We start from the raw sequence: 8,018 nt of genomic DNA, 5'->3' as shown, positions 1-8,018 counted from the left end.
AGAACTTTTCTTGTAGTGACCTCCCTCACGGGCGATACCCATGTCCTTCTTGTTCTTCTTCTTCTTCTTGGTCCTTCTTCTTCTCTTCCTCTTTGGCTTAATAGCCACACCTCCTTCATTGCTAGAGCCCTCCTTGGCTCCATCTTTTGCTTCTAGGACTCCTTCCAAGTAAATGGGCTTGAATTTGGAGCCTCTAAATCTTGGCCTTCAAATGATTGACTTCATCTTCATGCTCTGGGAAGGATGAGTGATATCAAACAATTGGATCCCCTTCTCCTTGTTCACCCGGAAATGTTCTTTCAATGCATCTTCTTGGAGAGAGTTCATCTTCAAGAGCGACGCTTGTGCCTCTCCAATGTTGTGATACCATCTTCATGATCGCAACAAGTGACTTGGTCCTTGCTCAAGGGGAAGTACTCCTTCAAGGTTTCCTCTTGCATGACATTGATCTCCATGAGCTTTGCCTTGTTCCTCTTCAAGGTGGAAATATCATCCTCATGATCACAACAAGTAACCTTCTCTTTGGTCAAGTGGATGCATTCCATCAAGGACTCATTTTGCATGCCATTCTACTCCAAGAGCTTGGCCTTGGTATTCTCTCGAGTTGCGATCTCTTCATCATGATTTCAACACGGTATGATGTGGGCATCACCCTTCGGGTAACTAGTTTTGTACTACCTCTTACGGCCCAACCAGGGGCCCATGAAGGATATCCATCGACCAAGGTGGACCGATACGTTAATTCCAAGAAAGGAGTCTTGGAAAGCAAGGAAAGAAGACGAAGAAAACAAGGAAATATTAGACATAGGATTCTTTGTGTGGGGACCCCGGACTAACTGTCTGAAATACCCTGTTATGTATTCAGTTCACGATCCCATGATCAGTGCGCCGTGAACACATAACCAAACTGATATCAAATTACACCATCCATTACAAAGCGGAATAAGAAAATTACAATAAGGTCTCATGACCATTACTTACATAATAGCCTCGAAGGGCCTAACTAAACATCAGAGTAGCATCATCACTTCAACAGCTGGGAGCCCAAGTCATCTGCCATAAACCCTAGCTGCAACTGACTGGGAAGACATTCCTAGCTCGCATAGACGTCGTCAACTCCTTCTTCGTCGGTCGAACTCCTTCAAGTCTGGCCAAGTAAATAGCCAGGGACAAAGCCGTGAGTACATTGGAATTGTACTCGCAAACCATCAAGAAGGTATTTTGCAAGAGTGCAAGATAACAAATGCTAATCTAAGATGACAAGAGGGAAGAGCTAATTTCTCTAGTGCAAATAGCATGGAGAAGAGAAGTAGTTTCTCTTGTGGATACAGCATGAGAAAGATAAATAATTTCTCTTGTGGATATAGCATCCCGGCATCTCAAGTGATGGGGACACTAAGGTGGTCTTATGACATCTCTATATCTTTATTGAAGAAGATACCTCAAAAGATAAACTATGAAATCTCTATATCTTTATAGAAGAAGAGTTCCTCTACATGAAACACTAGGAGGGGTTCACCCAAATTTTGTTCCTTTTTGCTTGACCATCTCCATATGGTCGGAACAAGCCTTACAGTACCCTTCCGGTACATCCAACACATTCTCTTTCTTTGTAAAGCACTTTATAAAACAAAACTCGACACAGCTCGGCAACGGCCATCCCAACCGTCCATGACCGCGGACGCGGCTATTCGAATAGATTTAACTCTGCAGAGTGTGCGCACTTTCCCCACAAGATCTGATAAATCCGCTGGGATCATCCCCGGTTCGTCATACGAAAGTATGCGGGTCTCGGATGATCAGTCGAAGCATTTCGCCCATTCAACTTAGCAAGAGGTCCTACCCTATGGAGTATGTACCTCCCCGGCACCGTGGCAGCTCACCTCCTTTTGAGCGTGGCTCCACCGCCAAGCCAGGAGACCCATAGTGTCTTCCGGACGGGTAGCCCCGAAGGCATCCCGTTATACGATTTTCTCCACCTACGACAACCCAGACTCGGGGGTAACTGTACCCTTGTATAGTTGTGCGGTGCCTCATGCTAAGAAGAACAAACGTCAAGCTAAGCCACGTGCCCACGTTGGAGTAGTGTGGTTGCGCGGGTTAATTGTTCCGGGCGAATACAAAGAACCATGTGTCGTTTTTCTTAAAAAAACCCAAGTCACACACACTTTCCTCTTTCCAACCATCTTTATCAAAATCCTTTCCTTTCATAAAACCATACACTCGGGTAAGGTCGACTCACCCAAGGTTTTCTCAAAAACTTTTACAACAAGGTAAACCTTGAGGGGTTCCCAACCTAAAGTTTCATGATGGAACTAAGACACCATATGGTCGTGATGATACTCATCGTGCCAATAAGTAGTGGACATGGTGGAATCAAAATAGTCATACTTGCTTAAGGTAAGCATGTATGTTGACAACAAAAGAGGGGAAATATTTTCAGATTTGTGGTGCTAACCCAACCAACACTAATGTAAGTGATGGTGATCAACAATAATAGACATACATAAGGTGGTTAGGCATACCCATCTCAATTTGAGAGTATACCTAGTTCATGAAGTGACTACCACTATACTAACAAAGGAGTATAGCGTGAGTTGTCAAGAGAGTTAGCATGCTTAGGATAAGCATGTATGCCAACAAAATAGGATAGCATGACCATGATCATCATGCATCCCAACACTTACTATGACAACCATAAGATATGACCACTAATATTACCATGCTTGAGACCAAGCATGTATGACAACAATAAGGAGACCAACACACAGAGAATCAAGATGCTAAGGATAGCAACAAGGTGATATCAAAAGGAGACATCACAATCAGAGATCAATAGATGGCTTGCCTTGGTTGGCTTATTTGTCCCTGGACTTCTTCAACTCCATCAATTAAGAGTTCCAACAATATAAATAAAATCCTTGTCCAAACCACTTCTTATTCTTCCCCGGAATTGTTCGCATCTATCGCCGGAAAATATAAAAGGAACACAATCAACACATTGCACCAATAAAACCAACATGCAACAATCAGAAACTAACCACTCAACTAAGGGCTATCATGTTATGGACTTATAGTTATTTCAAAACAACTTTATAAAAGAAACCCCAGTTATTTCACTTGATAAAAGCATGAAAGCTTCACAAATGAGCAATTGCCTCTATGGTTATCACCAAGGCATGAATTAAACATCCCCTGGTAGATAACACTATCAAGAAGACAAGTTCAATGCTTTGGCCCAAAAAAAACATTCATCTTTTATTTTCAAACATTTTTGAAGAGGTAGAAATCATTTCTCTCTTTTATTTTGTTAACAAAACACTACACTAAAAATAGGAAGTAAACCATATACCCCCAACATTTGAAATATTAAGAAAACAAAAAAAACTGGGTTCAAGTTGCAGAATGTTTTGTTTTGCAAGAAATAAAAAAACATAGGTTGACCATATTTGATAAAAAGAGGTGGTCATAGATTTAAAATAAATAAAAGGTTTTGGTACAACATTTCATGTGATACATCAATAACACAAACAGTAAAAATTTGTCATGACCAGAGGCTATCCCTAATTAATCTAGATGGCCAGTACTCAAACAAGGCTAACAAAATTGGTTTCACTCAAAAAGGTTCAATTTTTAAATTTAGGAATTAACTTGAATCTGAAACATACATAGAGCAAGATACACATGCCAAAAATTGTAGAAAAGTCCTAAACACATGGGACCAGTGGCATTGGAAAGATAATTTAATTTTTCAACTAATGCAATTAGTTTCACTGTATTTGGGTTTGTAGATTAGGATTTATTCACAAAATAGTGCTACTGGTTATAACAGCAAATTTCTATTTTTGTTTTTCAAACGAATCTAAACAGGCGGGAAACTGAATGGGCCATGCGGGAGTGGGTGTTGGGCCGGCCCAGGAGATTTTCAGGTGGAGGTGAGGGGGAAAAATAAAAAGAAAGGGAGAGGGGGCCCGTGGCGGGGCCCAGTGCATGGGCCGACGTGGCCAACCATACACCACGCTCGGGAGGACGTCCTGGGCGTCGCTCTTCTCCACTGTGCTCGCGAGGCGGACGGAAAATAAGGCGGGGTCGGTCGGCCAGGCACTTACCGGCGGCGGCGGTGGTGGTCGGCGGCGACGTCGGGGCGGAGTGGCGGCACGTCGGGGCCGTCCAGGGCGCGTCCAGGGGCGTGCTCGGCAGTTCCTCCATCGCCTGCAGTAGCTTCCCGACGCGGCGCGGGAAGCTCCTCTCCCGGTGCTCCTCTCGGACAGATGCCGGCGGCGATGGCTCCGGGAGGTCCTGGGCGGCGTGAGGCGGGCATTAGAACAGAATATGATCAAAATGGAATAGAGAAGGGAGGGCGGGAACATCGGGGGCGAGCTCAGCCTTGTTCGTCTCCCTCACGGTGACTACGGGGCGACTTCTCTCCAGCGAGCAGCAGCCAGGGGAACGCCTCGGTGCTTCTCTGCAAGGGTTCTGGGGAGGGAGAGGAGAGGTGGTGTGAGGAGAGGAGGGCTGGGGCGGAGGGGCTTTTATAGCCGAGGCTAGGCGCGTGGGTGGCGGTCATGGCCAATGGGAGGGTGAGCGAGCGGTGCTGCCGGCCAATAGAGAGGGGAGGGATGACGTAGGGTGATGACCCACAAGTATAGGGGGTGTATCGTAGTATCTTCGATAAGTAAGAATGTCGATCCCAACGAGGAGCAGAAGGTGTTGACAAGCAGTTTCGATGAAGGATTCACCGTAAATGCTCACAGACAAGTATTCGGGGGTTTTGATGTAACGGATGAATAAAGTACGAGTAAGTAAAGTGCGAGAGTAATAATTGCAGCGAGTGGCCCAATCCTTTTTAGCACAAAGGACAAGCCGGTTTGTTTACTTATAATAACCAAACGTTCTCGAGGACACACGGGATTTTAGTCTAGTGCTTTCGCTACATACGGCTAATTAATCTTCATTGTTTTGATAAGTGTTGTGTGGGTGAACCTATGCTAATGTACCGCCCTTCCTAGGACTAATACATACTTGTGATTATACCCCTTGCAAGCATCCGCAACTACAAGAAAGTAATTAAGATAAATCTAACCACGACCTTAAACTCGAGATCCTGCTATCCCTCCCGCATCGATATACCAACGGGGCTCGGGTTTCGTCACTCCGGCAACCCCGCAATTGGCAAACGAGTACAAGATGCATTCCCCTAGGCCCATAAAGGTGAAGTGTCGTGTAGTCGACGTTCACACGACACCACTAGAAGAATAACACCACAACTTAAATATCATAACATTGAATATTACTCAACCATACTTCACTACTAACATTTAGACTTCACCCATGTCCTCAAGAACTAAACGAACTACTCACGAGACATCATATGGAACATGATCAGAGGTGATATGATGATGAATAACAATCTGAACATAAACCTTGGTTCAACGGTTTCACTCAATAGCATCAATAACAAGTAGAAATCAACACCGGAGAGTTTCCCTATCAAACAATCAAGATCAAACCCAAATTGTTACAGCGGTGACGGCGTGCAGCGGTGGAGACGGCGGTGATGATGATGAAGATGATGATGATGGTGATGGAGATGATGTCCAGCTCGATGACGGTGACGATGGCGTCGATTTCTCCCTCCGGGAGGGAATTTCCCCTGCGGATCTCAGCCTGCCGGAGAGCTCTTTTCTCTCTGGTGTTCTCCGCCCCGCAGAGGCGGCTGTGGCTCTTCGCGATGTACCCCTGGAGCTTAGGTTTTTGGGACGAAGGCGTACGCGAAGAAAAGGAGGCGAGAGGGGGCTGTGGGCCCCCTCCTCACGAGGCGGCGCGGCCGGGCCTTGGGCCGCGTCGGCCTATGGGGTGGGCCCACCTCGGGTCCCCTTGGCTCCCCCTTCGGCTCCCTTCGTCTTACGGAAAAATAGGATTTTTCATATAATTTCCGTCAACGATTAATCTTCGAAATATTGCATTCGACGGCGCTTTTTCCAGCAGAATCCTGACTCCGGTGCGCGATCCTCCAATAATCATGAAACATGCAAAATAGATGAAATAACATAAGTGTTATCTCCAAATATGAAATATATCAATGAATAACAGCAAATTATGATATAAAATAGTGATGCAAATTGGACGTATCAACTCCCCCAAGCTTAGACTTCGCTTGTCCCCAAGCGAAACTGAATTCGGTAAACAGGACCACATGTTTATGGAGTGAAGAGTCGATAAATCAAATACGGACAAGAAGCATCATATTCATTCACACAAGAAATTCTAGTGAACAACTTCCTCATATAACTCATCTTGAAACAAGTATAAGGTAATCGCAAATAAAGGTGCATAAGAAATCATAGTTGGTGATGGCAAACTTCGTTCTTGGTCAGAGAACAGTTAACAGGTTATTCTTATCTATCAAGCGGCGCTCTCATGTTAAAGTTTATATGGCTCATCTTGCATACTCAATCATAATGATCATTGATAACTTTCAAAGCTATATTCATTTAGATAAAACTTGTACTAAACAAGGAAGAATAAAAGACATGATGAAATAAATCACAATATAATGGTTTGATCACAACAACTCAAATGCTTGCTTGAGATGGAGGGAAATAGGTTTACTGACTCAACATAAAGTAAAAGACAGGCCCTTCGCAGAGGGAAGCAGGGATTAAATCATGTGCTAGAGCCTTTTCAATTTTGAAATCACATAAAGAGAATAAAAGTAATATTTTGAGAGGTGTTTGTTGTTGTCAACGACTGGTAGCGGGTACTCTAACCCCCTTGCCAAACAGACCTCCAAAGAGCGGCTCCCATGAAGGACGTTATCTCTACCAGACAAGGTAGATCATCCCTCTTCTCTTTTGTTTACACATGTACTTTAGTTTATTTAAGGATGACACTCCCCCAACCTTTGCTTACACAAGCCATGGCTAACCGAATCCTCGGGTGCCTTCCAACAATCTCATACCATGGAGGAGTGTCTATTGCAAAATTAAGTTGCTTACTGATGAATCAGGGCAAAACATGTGAAGAGAATTATTAGTGAGAGTTGATTAATTGGGGCTGGGAACCCCGTTGCCAGCTCTTTTTGCACAATTAAAGGATAAGTGGATGAAGCCACTAGTCCATTAGTGGAAACTGCCTAACAAGACTGAAAGATAAAACACCACATACTTCCTCATGAGCTATAAAACATTGACACTAATAAGAAGTAATAAATTTTGAATTGTTTAAAGGTAGCACATGAAGTATTTACTTGGAATGGCAGGAAATACCATGTAGTAGGTAGATATGGTGGACACAAATGGCATAGGTTTGGGTTGAGGTCTGGATGCACGAGAAGCATTCCCTCTCGGTACAGGTCTTTGGCTAGCAAGGTTAATTAGCAAGCACAAAAGTTGAGGGAAACAAACGAATATACATGTGATAGAAACAATCATGCATCTTTCTTGTAAGCACAAACAATTTTAACTTCAGAATAATAAGCTATGAGCTAACAAGAAAGGAAGACAATGAAACAACTATATGTATTTCTCTTTTCTACTTAAACCTCAAGGTGTTGTTGCTATTGACCAATGCTAAGTTTGCCAAAACCAAATAGATTTACTCAATGCTCCCAAAGTGGTACCAATACTAAAATCAAGATCAATCATATAATAGAAATTTCAAACTAAAATAAGGTGTGCAATATGTAAATGATAAGACTTCTCATTAATATTTCATAACGATAACTCACACCAAGGGATACATAGACAACCAACTAAAGGAGAGATACTTCCACACTGCAACCCATCTTATATGATAACTTCCCTACTCATGATATGACACTACTTGATAGTAAAAAGTAAAAAGCTGGTAGTGATGATGTGATACCGCGGCACTCCCCCAAGCTTGGAACAAACCAAGGGGATGCCAATACCGATGATGAATTACTCCTTTGGCGATGGTGGTGATGAATTCCCGACAAGCTTCTCCACAAGCTCTCGAAGCTCATCAATCTTGTACATGAGGTTGCGGATCATCTC

Source organism: Lolium rigidum, chromosome 5, assembly GCF_022539505.1.
Source record: "Lolium rigidum isolate FL_2022 chromosome 5, APGP_CSIRO_Lrig_0.1, whole genome shotgun sequence".
Taxonomy (NCBI): domain Eukaryota; kingdom Viridiplantae; phylum Streptophyta; class Magnoliopsida; order Poales; family Poaceae; genus Lolium; species Lolium rigidum.
This window is presented reverse-complemented; position numbering follows the sequence as displayed.